The sequence below is a fragment of the Hemicordylus capensis genome, chromosome 12 (genome assembly GCF_027244095.1).
Source record: "Hemicordylus capensis ecotype Gifberg chromosome 12, rHemCap1.1.pri, whole genome shotgun sequence".
Lineage (NCBI taxonomy): Eukaryota > Metazoa > Chordata > Lepidosauria > Squamata > Cordylidae > Hemicordylus > Hemicordylus capensis.
The window spans coordinates 19870418-19892109 of NC_069668.1; the positions used below are offsets into that span (position 1 = coordinate 19870418).

Here is a 21692-nt window from a genome sequence, read left to right on the forward strand (position 1 = left end):
GGGGCAGCGGAGGAGGTAGGAGCAGCGGCAGGGAGAGGTTGGTTGCCCCACCGCTTGCGTCTGATGTCAGCGGCAGGGGCGTGGCTTAGGGCACTGGGGCACGTGCAATGGGGAGGCCCCCTGCCCAGATTTTGTCCTCTAGCTCCCGGGGGTCTTGCTACACCCCTGCCTTCTGCTAGATCCATTGTGTGGTACCAGACAGAGCTACTTTTCGGGAGGAAATTCCAGCTGCTACGCATGCATGCAACACAATTATCTTACATGCACTATCTAAGCACAAGTTCTACTTTGTTGCTTCAAAATAGCCTTCAGTCACCTGCAGATTTAACCAGTTAATTAAACAAACGTGATAAGCCAACCAAGGTGGCAGCCCTAACTGATGGTGAGGGTGAGGGTGAGCACCTGACAATACCGGGGCCTGCACATCGCCACTCTCTGAGTCTTCTGTCCCCCAATCTGTCTGTGCCTGCTTGCAGCCGGCACTCTTGAAACATGGATGAAACCAATTCCAGCACGTGGGGAGCCGGCTACTGGATTTTAGGTGCCCCCCTGGCTCAGATCAGACCCCAGACTACTGAGGAGCATGACTTGATCCAAAAGAGACCCCCACCCAGCCTCAGTTTCTCCCCAGCATTCCCTGGGGTCCTTCCCCCTCTCACACAGAGGAGGAGGAGGTGGTGGTGAGGCTGAGAGTGCTCCAGAAACGGAGACTCTGGCTGCTGCTCAGAACACCCGTTGCAGGCTCCAAAGAGGCGATGAAAACCAAGAAGAAAAAGACGGACCTCAAGTGCAGTTGCTGGGTTCTGTTTTATTTTCTACACCCCGAAGATGTCTGGGAGATTAAACCTGTCCCTCTAGAGTAAGAGAGTTGATTAGGAGAGATCAGCCATGATAACATTTTTTTTTATATGTGTGCCTCATTCCCTTGAAAAATTTCGCCAGCCTCATCAAACCTCTTTGCTTTCCTCCACATTCCTCAAATGTTTCACCCAATCCTTTGCTTCAGGTGAAATGTGGCGATCCTAAGGCTTCAAATGTGATTCTAATGGAATTTTGTTGTCGCTTAATGTTTGTAAACCACCTTGGGGTGCCTTCTGAAAGGAGGTATAACAATGGATTTCTCCATGCAGAGGAGAACTTTGGTGCTGCGGCCGGATTTCCAAAGAGCACACCAAGGCCACAGTCTTGTCAAGGGTGATCGAGGACATGGCAACAGAGGTGGGGGGAGAGATAAGTGGCTCCTTTGGGCCTTTCGAAGTTTAAGCAGATTGTGAAGTGTTCCAAGAGGAGACGTCGGCAGCATCTCGAGGCCTGTAAGGCCAGCCGCAGAACGCATCAAGCGAAAGGTTTCCACTCCAGGCAGCTGGCGTGGATTCAGACAACGGCAAAGAGGCCCGTCCTTTGTCCAGTGCACAAAATGGCTTCCTGGCCGCCCTCCCTCCAGGGTTTTGTGGGCGGTGAAGGCTCTCTCTGGGAAACCATGACAAAACATCACCATGTGGCTTCGCTGATAACACACACTCCGGCCCCCAAGGGCAGACAGGGATGGATATCTCTTATTTCAGAACATCCAGATTCCATAGAAATGTGTAGATCTGACATCACATCTCCACTATGACCTTTGTTTTTGACATTCAGTCGAGGCCCCTTTCCTTCCTCCAGGCTGCTTTCTAAGTTCCCCCTCGTCCAAGGGGTAGCGCAGTCCAGTGGCAAGAACGCAGTGGGCTGGTCCAAACCGCAGCTCTGCAATCAGCTCACTAGGGGGCCTTAGGCAAGCTGTCTCCCTCTCTGCCCCAGTCCTGCCCCCCCCCATCGGCCATGGGTTTCCCTTTGTTGGGAAGCAACCAGGTGGCCCAGTTTGTGGTGCCCCAGAGACTCCATGTGGTTGTGCAAATACTGCTCCATCGCTGGGTGTGTGGAGAGCTCTCCACAAAGTGCCCGCCTTGCCATTTCTTCCACCCCCTTTCCCTGCAGAGGGGAAGGTGGCTTTCCTCTTCAACATGTTTTGCAGCTTTGGACATGGCGACGTGGCATCCCTGTTGCCAGGCAATGGAGGGGTGGGGCAGGGCGAGGTGGGGCAAGTGCCCGGAGAGGCAGCCCGCGAGAATCGTGGCAGGCATAGAGCTGACACGTGTCTGCGTCGGTCTGAGACGCCCTCTCGATGGTTCTGGCAGCAGCCACAGCACAAAACCCTGATTCTAGCGGGCGGCAGAATTCACACAACCCAATGCCACCTTGCAATCTCAGGTTGGAGCCCCAAAACGCACCACAAGGAGCATCACTACAAACCACAGATTCAGATTACAGTTTGGGATTGAAAACCCTGGGTCCCTTTTATGACGAAAGGGCAGTTTCACACATCCGGACGACCACGAGATGGAACCTCTGCCCCCTTCGTCTCCAGTTTGGCGTTCTGTAGTCTCACTGAGCTGGTGCAGAGATGAACTAAATATATCCACCCTGGTTAAGACTTTTCAGCCAACTGGATTGGGAAGACCGGGGTTAGAAGGCGTTCCCGTCCGTGCTTGCAGTGCCTGCCTCTGCCCCTTCACCAGGAGGCTCTTCTGATGCTCTTCTGATGCCATTCGGGCATTCTATTCAACGGGCCGTGCGGCTAAGCGTGTGTCTTGCGCCTTGAGAGTTCAGACTTGCAGGTTGGTCCCTTGATGTCTTCCATGAGGAAGGGAGGCACCACAGAAAGGTCTTTTGTAGCCCTCCGGCCACGATGCATTTCAACAGAGTTGGTCCACACCTTCATCAGTGCAATTGTTTCGTATTCCAGTGTGGAGAAATCAAGAGATGGACCACGCATGAGGAAAATGTTGTTGATCATATTGTCCGCCTCCCCTGCCCCCCGCACTCCTTAAGATGTTCTAAGCAGGAACCTTCAGACTGGCCCCGGATTTTTAGGCAGAATTTAAGGGCATCCCAAGGAAAACATGCCAAAATGCCAAGGCATTTTGTGAGTTTTATCAAAGCTCTTTTAGTTTCCCACAATTTCCACAGACGTGCACTCCAGCAGGATCCCCCAGATGTGCCCTTAACTCTGATTTAGGAAAATGTATTGGTAACACCTAGAATTTTAGAGCTGAGAGGATCCCTGGAGGGCATCTAGTCCACCCCTCCCTAGTGCTGCAGACCTGTGCAGCCAGGAAAATTCACGGGGTGTCTGAAAGGACTTCCAAGCCTCATCTGGATCCAAAAGCTAGGCCCTTCTGCATGCTGATCATTTCACAAGAGGTCCAGTGTAGTGCAGAGATCAGCCAGCTGCCTTGTTTAAGCCACCCGCCTTTTAGCACAGAGTAGACCAGAAGACCCACAGCTTCTGCTGGCAGGTTGGCAAACGTCTGCTGGATGCTGGGGCCGGCCACTCCAAAGCCAGCTCCTTACAGGTGACTGTCAGCCTTGCAAGTAAATTGGTCTGGAGCGCATGGTGGCATCGTGTCATTAGAACTCCCACACACACACACGCCCCATTCTGGGGCTGGTCTTATTTCTGCCCCCATCCCCACACGCTCTAATGTATGCCCGGCCTGTCCCCGCCAGTCATTCAATACTGTGGAGTCTGCAGAGGTGCAGATAGTCCTTAATGAGAAGAGCTTCTGCCCTTATCTCCTTTATACTCCAACCATTATCTCCCTCCAGTCTATAACCACGCGGTGCACCCCGACCAGAACGCTCACAAGCAACAAACGCTGATGACTTTCCTATGCAGTCTTCACAATAAGTCTATCAAAACAACCTCGGCAAATTACAGGACCCGGTGACAGACAAATAGAAGCCAGCCCTGCGTCTGAATTTACAGCCGGGATGGTGCGTTCCTTTTAATTCTTCCGGCTTCCCTTATCGCCGCTGTTCCTCTTCTGCTTAGGAGATAACAGTAATTCTTCTGTATGCTATTTTTTTTCTCCCCACCATATCCCCCCCTTCCGACTGAGTAAGATGTTTCTCGTGTCTTTCTGCTTGCTCAAGATAAAGGGTTAAAGACCAACGTGTGTTGGTCGCTTTGCGCCGGGAAGGGGGGGGGAGAGGAAAAAACTAATCAGTATTCAAGAGATTGTTATCAGAGGTACAGCGGAGAGAACAGTAATTTCGCCGGCTTCAGTCAGCAGCTCTTTTTTTCCTATGCGAAGGCGCATAATGCCTTGAGTGTTGGGGCCAGATAAAAGAATTAGTGGCAGCACTGAAGGACACCGCGCGGCGCAAAGTACACCGGAGAATTGGAATGTCTGTCTTTGTCTCCCGCAGCTCATCCGGCCCGATGGAGCTCACCGCTCGTAAACAATTTAATCTTTTTGTTACACTTCAGAATGGAAAAAGGCTGCCGCTGAACCTCCTTTGCCCAGATGTCGGGGCGCAGGGAGGAGCAGGGAGGGGAGGCTGGCATGGCGGGGTTGGTGCGCAGATTCGGTCCGAATGTTCGCTCTCCTCCTCTGGGCTTTTGTTCAAAGGAAAGCCTGCTCTGCGGGCTGGCCTCCCTCGGAGCCAGGAAACCCGTCTTCTGCTGGACAGGGGCACCAAGGGCTCTCAACAGCCTCCCCCCCACCTCCACAGCTTCTTCCAGTTTGTGGGGAGTCTTTGTGCAAGGAGCAGCTCAGGTCTTGGTCCACAAAGGCCATGCAGCCCCTCAGGGTGCGGGCAGAAGACGACCCACAAGGCCCTCCAGAGCTTGCTCTCCCTGTCCATCAGCGGTGGTCCACAGAGCCAGTGGAGGCCTCCTCCTCCTCCAACACATCTGCAACAGAGGCTGTATGGTGTGAAATGATTCGGAACACAGGGACTGCTGTATACTGAGTCAGACCCTTGGTCCACCTAGGTCAGTATTGTCTTCACAGACTGGCAGCGACTTCTCCAGGGTTGCAGGCAGGAGTCTCTCTCCTAGCCCTATCTCGGAGATGCTGCCAGGGAGGGAACTGGGAACCTTCAGCTCTTCCCAGAGCGGCTCCATCCCCTGAGGGGAATCTCTTCCAGTGCTCACACTTCTAGTCTCCAATTCATATGCAACCAGGGTGGACCCTGCTTAGCTAAGGGGACAAGTCATGCTTGCTACCACAAGACCAGCTTTCTTCTCCTAAAAAGATCTCAAATACAGAGCCAGGAAAGATCTTAGGGAATATTGGAAGCTGCCATATACTGAGTCAGACCCTTAGTCCACCTAGTTCAGTATTGTCTGCACAGACTGGCAGTGGCTTCTCCAAGGTGGCAGGCAGGCATCTCTCAGCGCTGGAGATGCTGCCAGAGAGGGAACTTGGAACCTTCTGCTCTACCCAGAGCGGCCCCACTATCCCCTGAGGGGAAGATCTTGCAGCGCCCATACGGCTAGTCTCCCTTTCATATGCAACCAGGGCAGACCCTGCTTAGCTAGGGGGGCGAGTCATGGATGCTACCACAAGACTGGCTCTCCTCTCTCATGATAGATGGCTGCAGGAAGCTGCCTCCTACTGAACCGGACCCATGGTCCATCTAGTCCAGGATTGTCCACACAATCCTGTGGACGCTCACCCAGAGTGGCAGCAACCCTACCCTACCTAGAGATGTTGTCGGGGAGTGAAATGGGGCCCTCCCCCAAACCAAGGAGGCGTTCTGAGCTACGGGTACTCCTGATGAGCCGAGGAAGCTGCAGAAATGGCAGGACGAGGCCTATCGGTCTCCCTTGGAAAGCAGATTCTTTCCAAATCCCAGTTCAAGTAGCAGGCTCCCTTTCTGGCTTACTGGGATGCCCAGGGCCTTAGAGAGAGCGCACAGGCGATCAGTTCCTGACATCAAATATGACCAATGAATCTCACTTACAGGTATTTGGTGAATTTTTGGCAAATGTCCAGGTTTTCGTATTCAACACCAAGGATACAGAGAGGCGAGCATTTGAGGCACAAATTCCATTCAGTTGTAGAATGGATCAAATCCATTCAAAACTCCTAACATTTACCAAGACATTTAATGGTATCTAGGAAGCATGCACTGCTAAAAAATGTTGTAACCCAGTAAATATTTTCACCTTGTTTGCAGTGAAATAAATGTCACGTGAGGCATTTTTTAATCTGTGTGTGTTTGTATATTTAAATATAGATGTGCAGTAATTGCTAGGCTACTTTAAATACCAACAATTTCTGTTGGGGGTGTTTGGAGTAGGAGGAACTCCCAACCCCTGCTAAATTTGCAAAGAGGCACTTCCTTAATGTGGTGATTCTCTTTACTGAGCAGGGCGGGGAGCAACCGGCCCTCTCCATCCCCAACACAGCATCCCTCCAGTGGCTGTTGCTGGTGTCTGCCTTATGTTTCTTTTTTTTAATGGTGAGTCTTTTGGGGACAGGAAGCCATTTTTTAAAATTTATTTATATCTATGTCAACTGCTTTGGGCATGTTTGTTGCAAAGTGGTATATAAATATTCATCGTATTCGGATTCATATCTGTGGGTAAGAGGACAGAGAGGAAATGTAGCTTCTCACCTAGTGACCCTGGCGAATCAGGATGGAGGAAGTTCATAGACAAACTCTTCTAGTTCAGAAATCCTGGCCACAAGAAAAGCCACACCTGAACTCCCTCCAAAGTCAGGATGTGCACAAAATTGATCTTGTGTCTTGCTTCCAGCTCAAAATGAAATGCAAATGGCCAAAACGTTTCATCAAAACAGCGGCTAAACCGGTTGTTTCCACGAAACAAACTTGAAACATTTCGAGTGTTTCGGCCACAGGGGACGATGGGGAAACTGTCTAAAACAGTGACATACCATGTTACTATGCAAGAGTAAGTCAGCCCAGTCACATTGCATTTGCAGTTTGCACAATGTGTGCAACTTACGCAAATTGAGAAGACTCTGTGTTACTAGCTGGTGTTCCCTTGCACGATAACTCACAATATGCACATACCTTTTTGCACCCTGGGGAAACACATACATTCACACCCCTTGCTGGTTCCTAGTCTGGAGCGAGAAGGACTGCCTGGCCTGCTCAGCTGACAGCAACCTCGCCTGCCCTGCAAGCAGAAACCCACCAGGTCCAATGGGGTGTTTGGCTGGCTGGGAGCAGGCCTAGTTGGAGCTTCAGCACGCTGGACAGCTCCCAAGGAGGCCCCGGCCTTGGCAGGGCCTTTGGGAGGTGGAGGGAGAGAGGCCTTCCACCCACCTCGCCCGGAGTCTGGCCTGCCTGCCTCCTCTGCTCCACCACCAGCCCCCCCCCCACCGGCCCATTGCTGGGGGTGGGGGCAGGTCTCTTGGTGCAGAAGGAGCCGGTTCTTCAAGCGGCTCGAGCCCAACGGGTGCTGCTGTCTTCAGGGTCGGTGGCTTTGGGGTGGGGGCTCCTGCGCTCCTCCTCCTGGCCCTGCCCGTCCTCTCAGCTCTCTACCTGGTTCTCCAGAGGGTCAGCGGGCATCCTTCCTCAGGCCCCCTTTTGCATGGCAGTGCCATTGCCCCTCCCTCCTGCTCAGGCTTGCCTTGTGCTGCTGCAGCATCAGGCCCGTTGTCAAGGCAACCGGGCCACTGCGGCTTGGGCATGGCTGGACTATGGCTGCGGCCTGTTCGGCCTTCCCCGCTGCAGCGGCCTGGCTGGGGCAGCGGCAATGAAACCCAGCACTCACTCACTTTCTCTCTCTCTCTTTCCTCTTCCTTTCTACAGCACACATAGGAGGAAGTGAACCTGGGTCTGTAGAAACTGAATGCCAGAAGAATCTCCTTCTCCCTTAAAAGCCACCAGACTCTGCTTCTTCTCTCCTGTTAATTCAGGGCCGCCCCACACTTTCCCCGCCCAAATGTGCCTCCAAAGACCCAGCCGCCGGTTGCATTTCCTGCCAAGCTCTGACTGCTTCACCACACAGCCCGGACCCCTGGGCCTCTTCCACGTCTGAGGGCGTCCACTGGTGATGTGCCCATGCAGAAGGCCCCCCGTGCCCCCCCAGATCAAAAACCCCCAACCGAACTTGCCAATGGGCTCAGATCTCTCATCACAGTTTTTAGAAAGCATGTCAAATTGTGGCTTTTTACCCAGGCTTTTATATGATTATCTCCATGGCTGCTTCTTGTATTTTGTACTATTTTTATGCTTGCCTTTTTATTTAATTTTTTTTAAAAAAATCAGATTTGTTTTTATATTTTTAGCTCAATATTTTAATGTGTCTTTTTAATGATCTTGTTTTTAAATTTTATTGTGAGCCGCCTTGGGATTTTCTTAATTAAAGGCGGGGTGTAAATTTAACAATCAATAAATAAATATGCAGAGCTCTGGGATGGAGCTGGCTGTACAAGGTGCCCACTGTGGACTTTGAGGCATGAAGGAACCAAACGCCAAGACCTGGAAGCTTCTCATGCCTGGCTTTTAGTCTGCATCTCCTCTGGAATGGAGGGGTCACGTTCACAGATTGGCCAAACTGACCCCTAAGTCCCCGCGAGCGATTGGGGAGCACTTCACACACAATTCGGGGTTTTCATTGCATGTTAAAGGGTAGCCTGGTTAATTATATTGGGAGTTTAAAAAAACACCCACTTTTTGCGTTGGTTTGGGGGGGCCACTTCCAGACCACAGTCGCCTGCTGCCTGGGAAAGCGGCATCTGAATCGGAGCGACCCAGTCCCGGGTGTCGATGTGTCGCCAGTGCTGGCCTTTTGACGGGCGCCCAAGCCATTCGGCAAGCCCAGACGTGCCGCTTCCCGGGCCAGTGCTGGGTCTTATGTGCTGGTTTTCCCTGCTTCCTGCCCAGCATCTTGTGCTAACAGGCTTGCTGCAGTCTCAGTTGTGCTCTGCTGAGGAGAGTTTATCATGGCAGCAAGAGAGGCCAGCCTCCCTCCCTCACCCGCCAGAGGCTCCCGTTTAGCCGCGGCTGCTTCTCGCCAGCAGCAATCTTGGCACACAACTCCGACCTGCCAAGTGGCATCCACAGTCGCTTCTCCCTACACCCACCTGCCTCCTCCAACAGCCCAAGCAGTGGCTCTTAGAAAGGATTTTAGGGAGAAAGGCAGCAACTAAGGGTGTGCAAACAGGTTTGGAACCGAACTGGTTCAGCTCCGAGCTGGTTCGGTTTGACAGTTCGGAGTCAAGCCAAACCACCCCTGGTTCGGCTGGACCCCAGACTGAACCTCCCCCAGCCATTCAGGGGGAGGGGGTTGTGGACCAAATAGTAAAATTAAAACAACAACAACAACAACAATAATAATAATAATAATGGGGTAACCTCCGCAGACCCCCCCCCACCTTGGAGGAATCCCCTGGAGGGGGTAAGTTGAAAAAAATATTATTATTATTTCTTGACTGTGTAAACAAGAAATAATAATAATATTTTTTTTTCAACTTAAGTTACTGTTCCCTCACTATCCTCCGTTGTTGTTGTTGTTACATTTTATATCCCGCTCTTCCTCCAAGGAGCCCAGAGAGGTGTCCTACAGTTTCTCTTCACAACAACCCTGTGAAGTAGGTTAGGCTGAGAGAGAAGTGACTGGCCCAGAGTCGAGTCACCCAGCAAGGATCATGGCTGAATGGGGATTTGAACTCGGGTCTCCCCAGTCCTAGTCCAGCACTCTAACCACTGCACCGTGCTGGCTTTATTGCAGCCATCGCCTGGTTCAGGTGGTCTTCGGCCCTTTCCAGGCCTTCCCCCCTGTGCGGTGGCCATTATGAAGGCTGCCGCACATGCACAAATGGCCCCTGCGTGGCCTGGGAACCTCTGTGGACCCCCTCACTGCCTTGGAGAAGCCCCCCAGAGGGGGTACGTTGATTAAATTTAAAAAAAAACACTATTTGGTCCGCAAACATCCCTGGACTGGGGGGTGGTGCCGAGGGGGTGCTGGATCAAACTGGCCCAGTCCAGGTCAGGTTCAGACTCAAACCGAACTGGGCTAGCCGGTAGCAGTGGCTGGCTGAATAAGCCATTGCATGCCCCTCTAAAAGTCCACCTCTCCAATAGTACAGATAGTTTTTGTGTGTGAGGGTGTGTGTTGTTTTTTAATTGTCTGCTGAATGGGCATTCAGATTCACTGGAAAAACAGGGTGCTCTTCGAGTGAAGCAGGGAAATCAACTGGGTACAGCAGGCCTGCAGAAGGGTTCTTGATAAACCGGCGCTCCTTCACGCAATTTACAGTCCAACTGAATTTATTTGCATCACAAAATTGGCTCGGCTATTCATGTGTGGCAGTAAGACAAGTGTAATATTACAGAGAACAAGTAACCATGGGGAAGGTTAATGCAGACAATAAGGAAAGACAATGACATGGATTGGGTTCCTCTTTTACAAACCTTAAAAAAAAAAACTGAGGGAGGGCACACAATATTTTGTCCTCTCCTTAAGCCCATCTTATGAATAGAAGAGTTAATTTATGCAAACATATACATACAAAGAAGAAAGGAGTGAGTCACCAAAGGTGGGGAAACAAGATTATTTCTTCTTTCCCAGAGCCAGTGTGGTGTACTGGCTTGTGTGTAGGTGCGGGAGAGGCCTTTCTTGATCCCAAGCCTTCTTGGGTAGGGATGTGCAAATCGATTCAGGTACAAAATGACTTGTACCCAAAGCTACCTGTTTTGGGTGATTTGTGGACAAAACAAATCGCCCCTGTGCTAGCTGGCCAGATTCGGACCCAAAACAAATCAGGGGTAATTCGGTTTGGGTACAAATCGAATCGGGAAAAATCTATTTGTGCACTTCCCTATCCTTGGGGGACCTTCGGCGGCCGCTCACTCACCCTCACCTAGTTGGATTTGTCCTCAAACATTTCAGCTCCTGCAGCGTAGCATCTCACATTGCTCTGGAAGTCCAAATCAGGAAGTCTTCAGTGCCAATCTCCCTTCAGCCACAAACTCCTTTTCAGCCTCCGCTGCAATAGAGTATAATAAAGCTAAAGTCAGAGTTAATTTGGGGGTCCTTAAGGTTTTCCGGACGGGGAAGTTTTTTTGTGGGTGGAGTGTGATGAATGCAAACCGGAGTCACTAGGGGCTGTTCATAGGGAGAGTCCCTCTTCCCACCCAACCCACTTTGTTTCATCCACACAGGAGCCCTTCGTATCAAACACCCCTCCCGGAATAACTTTGCCACACTCCTGCTCTCAGTGGTTTTTTTAAAAAAAACTATTAAAGACCATTTTTTCCCCCAGAGAAGCTTTTAAATATTTTATCTGCTGCTGACATCTGGTCGGGTTTTTTTAGTTCTTAGCTTTTAGCTTTTTCCCTATTTTTACTTTTACTTTTTACCTACCTTTAATTTGAAACTTCTAACATTTGTAACTTTCAAATGGGTGTTTAGCGTGATCTGTTAACTTGTTTCATTTGATTTTTTTCCCCTGTTTTGTATTGTATCTATTTTGTTAACACTGTGAGCTGCCCTAAGCAGCAGCAGACTGGAGGGAGGGGATATGAATATTTTAAAGCAATAAATACAATGCTCACCAGCACAGTTTGAGGCGTGGGGCTGTTTTCTTGGGACACCCCAAATTTAGCTCTGGCTTTTCTCCCAGGCAAGGGTGACTCCCCCCCACCCCCATTTAGTTATTTTAAAAAATATATCATTCTGGAATATCTGCACCACCAAGAGACCTTTGCAGCAGCCACTCGACCCGCCCCGGTCGCCCAACGTGCCCCCTTCTGGAGCTGTCACAACTCCTATGGGCATGCCCCTCACTTCTGCCCCTGGACCCACCTCTGCAGCCCTCTTGTCTGGGGTCTGCTTCCGGTCATGGCTGCCTTGCTAGGCCAAAAGGTGGGCTTAAAAGGTTCACGAGGCAGAGGTGAAAACCTTAAAGGCCAAGAGGAAGACAGAGCATCCTGGAGAGAATCGATCTCTGTGGTCGCAAAGAGTCGACACCGACTTGACGGCACTCACTCACTCAATCAATCAAAATGGCCGCCGGGCAAAGTTGAGAAATGGCGGGCAGGGAAAGGCTGAAGCGCCAAAGCAACCCAAGGAAACAACCCAGCCATGGTGCGGCTGTAGAAGGTGGGGCACTGAGCAGCAGAAGTGGCCTTGATGGCTTGTGCAAAGGGGTTGGGGGGGCAAACACTCCGTCAAAACATTCTCTAAAAGAAAGGGGAAAGCCGGCAAAAGCAACCGCCATCCCATCCCCCAAACACAAAGCCGCAGAGTTGGCAGTAGGTGGCTCTGCAAAAATGACAACAACTGTTGTCTTTTTAATTTTTACATAAGAGCCTCAGAAGTGCTGGATCAGGCCCCCAAAGGCCCATCTAGTCCAGCTGCCTGTTTCCCACAGTGGCCCATTAGATGCCTCTGGGGAGCCCACAGGCAAGAGCTGAGGGCAGGCCCTCTTTCTTGCTGTTGCTCCCCTGCAACTGGGATTCAGAAGCATCTTGCCTCTGTGGCTGGAGGTGGCCTATTGCCATCAAGATTAGTAGCCAGTGAAAGACCTCTCCTCTAGGAATCTGTCTAAGCCCCTTTGAAAGCCATCTAAGCTGGTGGCCATCACCACATCCCATGGCAAGGAATTCCACAGATTATTAATGTGTTGTGTGAAAAAGTCCTTCCTCTTGACAGTCCTAAATTTCCTGACCTTCAGTTTCATGGGGTGACCCTGGTTCTAGTGTTGGGAGAGAGGGAGAGGAATTTCTCTCTGGCCACTCTCTCTACTCCATGCATGATTTTATACACCTCGATCATGTCTCCCTGTAGTCGCCTCTTTTCCAAACTTAAGAGCCCCAGTTGCTGTAGCCTCATAAAGAAGGTGCTCTAGGCTCCTGATCATCCTGGTTGCCCTCTTCTCCACCTTTTCCACATCTACAATGTCCTCCTTAAGATACGGTGACCAGAACTGTATACAGTACTCCAGATGTGGCCACACTATCGTTTTATATAAGGGCATGATTATAATAGTAGCCGTTTTATTTTCAATCCCCTTCCTAATGATCCCTAGCCTGGAATTAGCCTTTTTCACAGCTGCCGCGCACGGAGTCAACACTTTTAGTGTATTTTTCAATGTATTGGACTATTTGTGCACTTATAATGATGCTCCTGACCACCACCCATCACTGTAGTGCTTCTGCTGTGGCTACACATTCACGGCAGCTCAAAGGTGACCAACAGAACCAAAAATAAATAAAACAGGTGGCGGAGAGCGGGGAGGCAACACACAGCGAAGTATCCAGGTTACCAGAAGTGCAAGAAGTATTGGAAGGAGCGTCCAGGTGTGCCCAGGTTAGAAAGGTAGATGTGTGTGTGTGTGCACCATAGATGGAGACAGCACCCCCCGACACACAACTCAGCCCCCAAACAGACTCCCCCACTATTCCAGGCTGCCATGCTGAGGACAGTTCACAACTTTCCCCTGAACGTTACTGTATGCATTGAAAGGCTAATTGCCATGAGAAAATCCAGGAAGGACTGTTTCCTATCTGAATACTGCGACGGTAGTCAAGGGCTATAAATCACCATCTGGGAAACTTCTTACTTGAGGGAGACATCTGAAGAATGCTGGGCGGGGGTAACCCCAGAGTAACCCCCCCCAAAAAAAATGGGCGGACGAATTGTGCAGACCTTTAGATTGTCATTGGATTTCCCCTCGGATTGATTGATTGATTGATTGACTTCCTGCCTGCCACATTTGCTACCCCAGGATTCTTGGTCCCTGCAGGCAGCTTGACAATATAGAAGTGTTCGAGACTTAAAAGACCACATTAAAGATGAAATGCTGACAAAACAGCAGCTAACAGTAAGCACCATCTCTGGATCACACAAAGCAGGAAACAGCCCTTTCCCAAACAGCCAGATTCCAGGCCGAATCCTCTAACGGAAGAGCTGGAAAAGACCTCCAAGGCCTTTCCAGTCCAAACCGCCCCCGCCCCACACCCCCAGCTCAGTGCAGGGAACTGCCTCAGCATCCCTGGCCAGTGTCCGTCTAGCTTCTGTGCGGACATCTCCAGCAGCATGAGAGAGGCAGTTCCACTGGCTGACAGCAGCTCTTAGACTAAGGAAATGCCTCCTAATGTCAAGCCTGAGCCAGTTTCCGTGGAAGTTCCCCACGGGCTGGCAGCAACCGGAACTGTCACGCCTGCAGCAGGCCGGAGGGGGAGTCTCCTCTCTTCTGCTCCCCCCCCCCGCAGGTCCACCCACCCTTAGTGCAGGTATTAACTCAACCGAAGGAAGCCACCTGGAATTAGCTGGAGAGGAGGAAAGAGGCCGGCCGCTAACTGATCAAATGTGCCCTAGGGCCTGGATGGGGAGAGGCCCAGCAGGAAGCACCACTGCCCCTCATGGCCCTCTCCACTCAGGGGGGCTGAGGGCAGGCCACTCAGCGCCCGCTTCCCAGCGAGATGGATGGGGCCACCTGACAATGGGCACTGCGGCAGCACAAGGGCCCCCACTCTCGTGCTCTGTTGCTCCACAACACCCTGGCACAGCCTCCTTGTTGCAGGCCCCAGAGGACCTTTTGCTTGCCCACTGGAGGGCACCCAGGAGAACAGGGCTCTCCCTCACAACCTGGCTTCTCCAGTTAGGATGAACAGCAGCAGCATTGCGGGGTGGGGGGTGGGACCAGGCTATTTAGCGGGCTGGAAGAATTGACTTGCATCTTTTCTCTTGGGGGGGAAATTAATTTTGACCCCGGGGGTGTCCTCACTGCAGAGCCAGAGGTGGCTGGGGAGCGAATCCCCCCCCCCGCAGCTGTCCTTGTTGATGAGAAGGCCCCATCAGGAAGCCATTGAAACTATTAATTAATTAGGTGAGGGTGAGATGAGAAGGCGGGAAATTCTCCTCCCTCCCCTCCCTCCCCACATTTTGGATCATTATCAGAGCACACATTCCTGCCAGATCTCAGAGCCTTTGGAAACAGGAAGGAGGGACTCTCACTCCGGTGAGCAGATGCAGAAATCCTCCTCACTGCAACAGACTCCTGAAGTTCATATTTCAAAAACTGGATTATTCCATCTTGATTTCGACAGGGGGCTTCAGATGCTATGTATGGGATTCATTTCTTTGGACTCCTAAGACAACTCCCAACTTCAGGACTTTGAGCAAGTCTGAAAGAGAGCTGGGTCCTTTCGCCTGAGATCTGTAGATCTGTAAATACACATTCTCGGGAGTAAGCCCCCAGGAACACAATGGACTTTCCTCCTCAATACACAGCCTTAAGACTGCCGTGCAAATCCATCAATCAGCCAGAATAAAAACCACTGGTGGTTTAAACAAGATTAATTGGGAAGCAGATTAAAAAACAACAACTGATAAGTTTTAATTTCAGTTTTAAAACTTGTTATTTTAATTGTGGTTTTATACTGCTGTTTTAACATTATTAACTTTTTGTGCTGTACTGTATTTATTTTATTAATATTGTAAATTGCCCCAAGCAGTAATGCACTGAAGGGGTGGGGTATTATTATTAATTATTGTAATAATAATAATAATAATAATAATAATAATAATAATAATAATATAGCTGCTTTCTCCAGAGTCAGACCTTTGGTCCATCTAGCGGTCTCCACTGACTGACAGCAGATCCCCAAGGTTCCAGACAGAGATTTCCCAGTCTTCTCTCGAGATGCTACCAGGAAACCCATTTGGTTTCATAATAGATGGGAAAAGAGTATAACCCGGACTCTGGAAGGAAGGAAGGGGCTCTGACCACCACTGCCGGGATCAGCTTTGCCCAAAGAAACCCAGGCACCCCCAAAATAAATAAATAAATGGCAGGAAAAGAGGGGTGGGGACACAACGAAAAAACCCCCCCATTTCTAAAGATATTTCCCCAGATTAGATTTGTAAATCAAAAACCAATACATAACATGCAAGAATTGATCTGTTTTATATTCCTCAGTTACATTTTTGTAAAGCACATTTAGAAGATTTAGAACGTATTTGCGCCTGCTGCTTGAGCCATTATATGCTTGAGCTGAGACATCTATTTGTGAGGCCATAAAACAGGCATCGACTACCCATGTAAATTGTGTTCTCCACAATAAATTAGATGCATACTTGCAAAAATACATAACCGCTGTTGATCGGCTGATGGTGGTAGAATACTAATGAGGTTGCCAGTGGCATTGTCCCTCTGCTCTGGCCCAGTTTAGCCTTTACATCAAAAATTATGAAGGGAAAAACACTTTATACTCTTGCCAAGGAATAAAACTGCACTTACGCGTAAGCCATGCTGCTCACTCATAGATCTAGATTTGTAACTCTACAAAACGCCACCATTTCAGGCTAATTTTAGCCACCAAGAGAAGGTCTACTTCAACCAAGGAGACGAGGAGAGAGTTTCTCACATTTCTACGCAGGCTTGGAAATTTAAAAAAAATGTAAAAAGGTATATGCCAATAACTTTGGGTGAAAGAGATAGCCGCCGATTAATACTGAATATCTGTACTTCATGTCTACAGAGAGGCAGATGGGAAGTCAAGAGGACAGTCGGGACCAGCTGTGTCCAGCGCATGAGGACCTGCCCACCAGGGGAGAAGAGTGGCCTAGCTTCAGGACTGGAGGTCGGCAGAGACAAATGACAGGGCTTTTTTGGTGATGGCACCCAAGGCTTTTAAATGCCTTCCCTGTGGGATGCTCCCTTGGACTTTGCTTGACAGCTGTTCTGATTTTTAGGTTCCCCCAAATTCCTAAGGCCCTTTTTTGAGTTGGAGTTGTCTTTCTCCTTGGTTGACGTTCTGATATTATGTCGATCCTGACTTGGATTTAATTTTCGTTGTTGTGGCTTAGTGGGGCTGTTCTTAAGTCCATCAATTTCAGGGTAGGAGCCAGTAAACCCAACTATTCGGGCTTGTGGGGAGCCATGGGAATCCCTCCGTCCCAGCTTTTTCAAACCTGGGTAACACAGAGTTTCTATCATGCCCTTAACCAATTCAGACAGAAAAGAATCCTCTCCTCCCTTTTCCTCCCACTTGAGTGGGCTTTACACAGGCTTATCACTCGGCAGATCACCACACTGCCCACCCACCCCAGCATGGCTACCATAGAGTTTCATGGCCAGAGCAATCGGTAGGGAGCAACTGCTGCCATCATGAGGTTTTTCTGGGCTTCTGGTGGTGCAGTGCATGCTGGGAAGGCAGGGGCATGTTTGGGAGGACCATCCACAGTGGGGCAGAACTTTCAGGCTCCCAATTTCAATGAACTCCATTGCTGGAGCCTTGGTCATATGGGTGCTGGGTTTGCAAACCCAAACAGAGGTTCTGGCCAACTGAGAGTGGTTCATGCAATCCTGCCCCTTCTACATGTGAACAAGCCTCGTATTTAGTTTAAGTTTGTGTGGGGTTTGTTCTTGTTGCTTTTCATGATATATAACTTTTTTAAAAAGTAGTGATTATCTTGTTGCAATGATTCAAGGTTCGATGCCCTTTTGGACACTTCAGAAAAGCAAATAAATCAATAAATCTGCAAATAAATCAATAAATAGAGGGAGAGATGCTTGGTCTAGTCGACCCACTGACTCATAAGGGTGCTTCTGCATATCTTAGAAAGTGAAAAATGTGGTACAGATCTAGCTTGCTAGGCAGCTTTGAAAACGAGACATGCCTACATCTCTACTTCAAAACATTGGACTCGTGTGCTTTCCCAAATGACTGCAATACTTCCACACCACCCAGAGAGTTGAATTATCACCTACATGTAGTCCAAGACCCCCCAGAATACCAGAAACTTCCAAATGCGGGGGGGGAGTTGGGAGTCTCCCCCTCCAAAGGGGAGTCATGAAGTGCACCCAAGGGTCCTAGAGGCCACCCAGCCTGGCTTGCCATATGGTATACGTTTGGCCCATGAGAGCGCCATTGCCGGAGAAGCCTAAAGAGACCACCCGCTTACAACTTTTGCTAGCCCAGTGCTGATGTGAGGCCCTCTAGATCAGAAAATGGCTGCATAATGGCGGGCAGAAGAGAGTTGGGATGCAGGTTGGCTTCTGGGTGTCCCGCTGCCCTTTCAGGCACTTTTATCTGTCGGGGAGGAGAATGCAAGAGCAGCCAAGGATGGAGAGGTGTGTGTGCTATGCTGGCTTGTGGAGGGACCATGGCTAACCTGTGGATTATTTCTTTAAGATACCATCAGTGTTTTTAAGAAACAACTGATGGCACATCTTTTCACAGAGGCTTTTAAATATTTTATTCGCTGCTTATGTCTGGTAGGTTTCTTAGTGTTTTGATTTTTATTGATAATTTTTCATTTCAGATTTTTTAAATTTGCCGTTTTAATTGTGGTTTTAGCCTGGTCACATCAAGGAAGAAGAGCAGCAGGAAAGCAGAGGCCCAAGGGGAGGCTGAGTGAAACAGAAAGGTCTTCAGGTTCCACTGAAAGCTGAAGAGGCAACCCAAGATCAGGAGGCAGGGAGTTCCAAAGGCAAAAGGAGGAAGCCACCCCTGTAAAAGGAGCCTCTTGGCCCCGTTATCAGGAAATGGAGAATACCGGGCAATGGCCATATCAGCCTACAGGCCTCTTATATGCCATCCAGGGCTCAGGACTTCACACACACACACACACACACACACACACACACACACACACACACACACGGCAAACCCCTGAATCCAATAAAATTGCAAATTTCACTGTATTTCACAATATCCTAAATAAACATGAACAGCATGCATTTCTCTTCCTGGCATCAAATATTAATCTGTCCGTGGTCGGCAATGCGCTTTCCATCTTGTGTGCGCTCGTGTTGGGTAAACACTTGGGAGATTGCTATGCCAAACCTTTCATTCTCTCCTAGAGTCAAGAGCATGACAAATTTCCCTCCTAATTACACCCGCCACTGTTTGCCTTCTAAGACTGTAAATCCTCCATCACAGGGGGGCTTTTCCACTCCCCTCCCCGGTTCCAGATTAGGCTCTTTTGCTGTCATACAAATTATCGGCGGTGCAAATGTGTCGTCAGCAATGCACAGGAGGAGTGTTCCGTGGTGGGGACCAGGCGCGGCAGAGGCTGGAGACCCTGGAGCTGCCAGGCCCGGCTGGTGGCAGATCTGGTTCCTCCTGCACACTTCTGGGGAGGCTGGCCACTGCGGGCATGGGAGACAGCCCCTGGGTTGCTAGTAACCTTGCAAGGACTACCTGTGGGTTAAGCAGAAATTTCTGTCTTTACCCTTTCCAGTCCTGTTCGGTGCTATGGTTTCCTCTGACTTCTTTGCTGGCCTCTTCCCTCTTCCTCTGCTTCTTCCTTCCTTCCTGGATAGTCTTACAGATGGTCTCACCCTATCAGGGATCACGCGGTGGCAAGATTGACATCATTGTGCTACGTAACCAGTTACAAATGATCTCCCCTGTCAGGGAACACGGAGCGAAGAGACTGACAACACTGTCATGACTTCATGATGTTCTAAAGTTTTAACCTTGTCATGTATTATTTATGGTATAATTTAAACCTTTTTTACATTATTAGTTGCAGTTGGGTAGAATTTTGGTTGCAGTTGGGTTGGTTTTGGTTGCAGTTGGGTTGGATTGTGAACCGCCCTGAGATTTTATATAGGGTGGTATAGCAATGTGACAAATAAGCAAATAAATCAATTGTGCCATGTAGCCAGTTGGAATTGGCTGTGTGACGTCATCACCACCACCACCACCACCGATAGCAAGTGGGGGTGCTGTAAACAAATCTGTGATCATTTCCCCAAGGACTGCTGGAAAAATGCTCCTTCAAGAGGGAAGGGTCTTTCAGGATTGTCGGGCCCACTGGCGGCATAACAGGGAGCCGTTTCCGCCTTGCTCTGAGTCCTGGAGGCCAAAAGGAAACGTCAATCTCGGTTCTGGCAGCGGTTTCAAGAAACCCCCCTGACACGAGGGCAAGGCAGTGGCGGGAACTCAATTGCCTTCAGGGCGTCTGCTGGGTGACCCAGAGTAGGCAGTGAACAAACTGCATCCCGGCCGTCTGTTTCCACAGTCTGCTGAAGCCCACAGTGTGAGAGCTGAGAAAAGAAACCAAGGAGAAGCAAGGGAAGAGAAACGGCACACGTGAGGTTGTCCCTTCTGTGCTTTCTGACGGCGCTGCTGACCTGGGCGGCTTTCCACACACACAAGGCCCCCTCAGGAGCCCCCAAAATCTGGCCCTCTCCCCATCCAGCCGCCCCGGCTTCCATCTGAGCAGCTTCAGCATCACCATCCTCTGCTTGGCAAAGAGCTGGCAGTGGCACCGCCATTTAAGCAGGGCAGAGGGCTTCGCAAGGGCAAGGCGGCTTGCCTTTCACCTGGAGCCCTCGGCAGCTCTGCCCTTCACCTCCAGAGATGATTTATTGGTTTATTCAATTTCTATAGTGCCCGACGTGTGCATCCCTAGGCTGTGTACGTAAATTAAAATACAATATAAAAACAGGATAAAATCATTTAAATTATGATTTAAAAAAAACCAATTAAAATGGATTAAAAGCCTGAAATACAGGTGTGTCTTAAGGGTCTTTTAAAAAGCAGCCAGAGATGGAGACACTCTGGTTTTAACAGGGAGTGCATTCCAGAGCCCTGGGGCAGCCACAGAGAAGGCCCCGTCCTATGTGGTTCCGTGTAAGCAAGAGCAAAGTGATGTATACCGGGGCAAAAAAACCCAAACCCACTTCACATATATGCTGATGGGATCTGAGCTGTCAGTGACTGACCAAAAGAGGGATCTTGGGGTGGTGGAGGACAGCTCGTTGAAAGTGTCGACTCAATGTGCGGCAGCTGTGAAAAAGGCCAATTCCATGCTAGGGATCATTAGGAAGGGGACTGAAAACAAAACGGCTAATATTACTATGCCCTTATACAAATCTATGGTGTGTGGCCACATTTGGAGGACTGTGTACAGCTTTGGTCACTGTATCTTAAGAAAGACGTAGTAGAACTGGAGAAGGTGCAGAAGAGGGCAACCCAGATGACCAGGAGCCTGGAGCACCTTCCTTAAGAGGCCAGACTCCAAGATCTGGGGCAAGTCTGGAAGAGAGGTGACTACGGGAAGACCTGGTAGAGGATGCAGGGAGTGGAGAGAGCAGAGGGAGAAAAATGTCACACACACACAACACTAGAACCAGGGGTCACCCCATGAAACCGAAGGTGGGGAAATTCAGGACCGACAAGAGGAAGGACTTTTTCACACAGCGCGTCATTAACCTATGGAATCCTTTGCCATGGGATGTAGAGACGGTCACCAGCTTGGACGGCTTCACAAGGGGCTTAGACATAGTCACAAAGGCCAATATTTTTCTCCACCCAGGTGACTTCCTACAGCTCCGATGGCTGTCAAGCTGCTTAAGGAGACTGCAGTCAACCCATCGTCCATTTCCTGATGAAATCTGCACCCGCCTGCCTTGGAAGAGAGCAGTCCTTCTCCAGGAGGGCACACAGGTAGCCGCTGCTCCATTGAAGGGCTGCAGGCAGCTTCCAGCCTCATCAGCCATGCCCCATCCCAGAATCCTGGAGCGGGGCAGGAGGGGTTGGCCTGCTTCAGCCCCTCCCAGCTCCTCCTAGAGAGTCGTGAGTCAAACTGGCTGGATCTCTGCGCAGGAGCCCGCCCGGCCCATTTGGAAGCCTCAGGGGAAGCCCTGTTGCTGTTCTGCCTTGAGCAGCCTCCTCAGTCTTCAGGGTGCTTTGCAGGACACATGAAGCCAAAGACAGGTCCCTGCCCGCTAGGAGCTTACAAGCGGCACGGCAAGAGGACGTGTGGCCAGCTTTTGCTCCCCTCAGGGACACCCAAAAGGCTGTTCCTCCAGCGGCCTCTTTGAGTCTCGAACTGGAGTGGAGAGAGGGCTTTTCGTGGAAGGCCATTATGCGAGCGCGGTAATTTATGCGGCAGAGAACGAAAACCACCCATTATCTGACGT

The 21692-nt window shown here is 50.1% G+C and overlaps 1 long non-coding RNA gene across 2 annotated transcripts in view; it reads right to left on the reverse strand.

The window, feature by feature from the left end:
- LOC128336239 (uncharacterized) overlaps positions 1 to 10796 on the reverse strand; it is a 134679-nt gene extending 123883 nt beyond the window's left edge. The window contains exon 1 of one of the 2 annotated variants that reach the window (XR_008311867.1): positions 10668 to 10796. This is a non-coding gene — a long non-coding RNA (uncharacterized LOC128336239). Of the gene's footprint in view, positions 1 to 10661 lie in introns of both variants that reach the window. The other variant, XR_008311866.1, reaches the window with a different exon arrangement.
- Positions 10797 to 21692: the final 10896 nt, after the last annotated feature.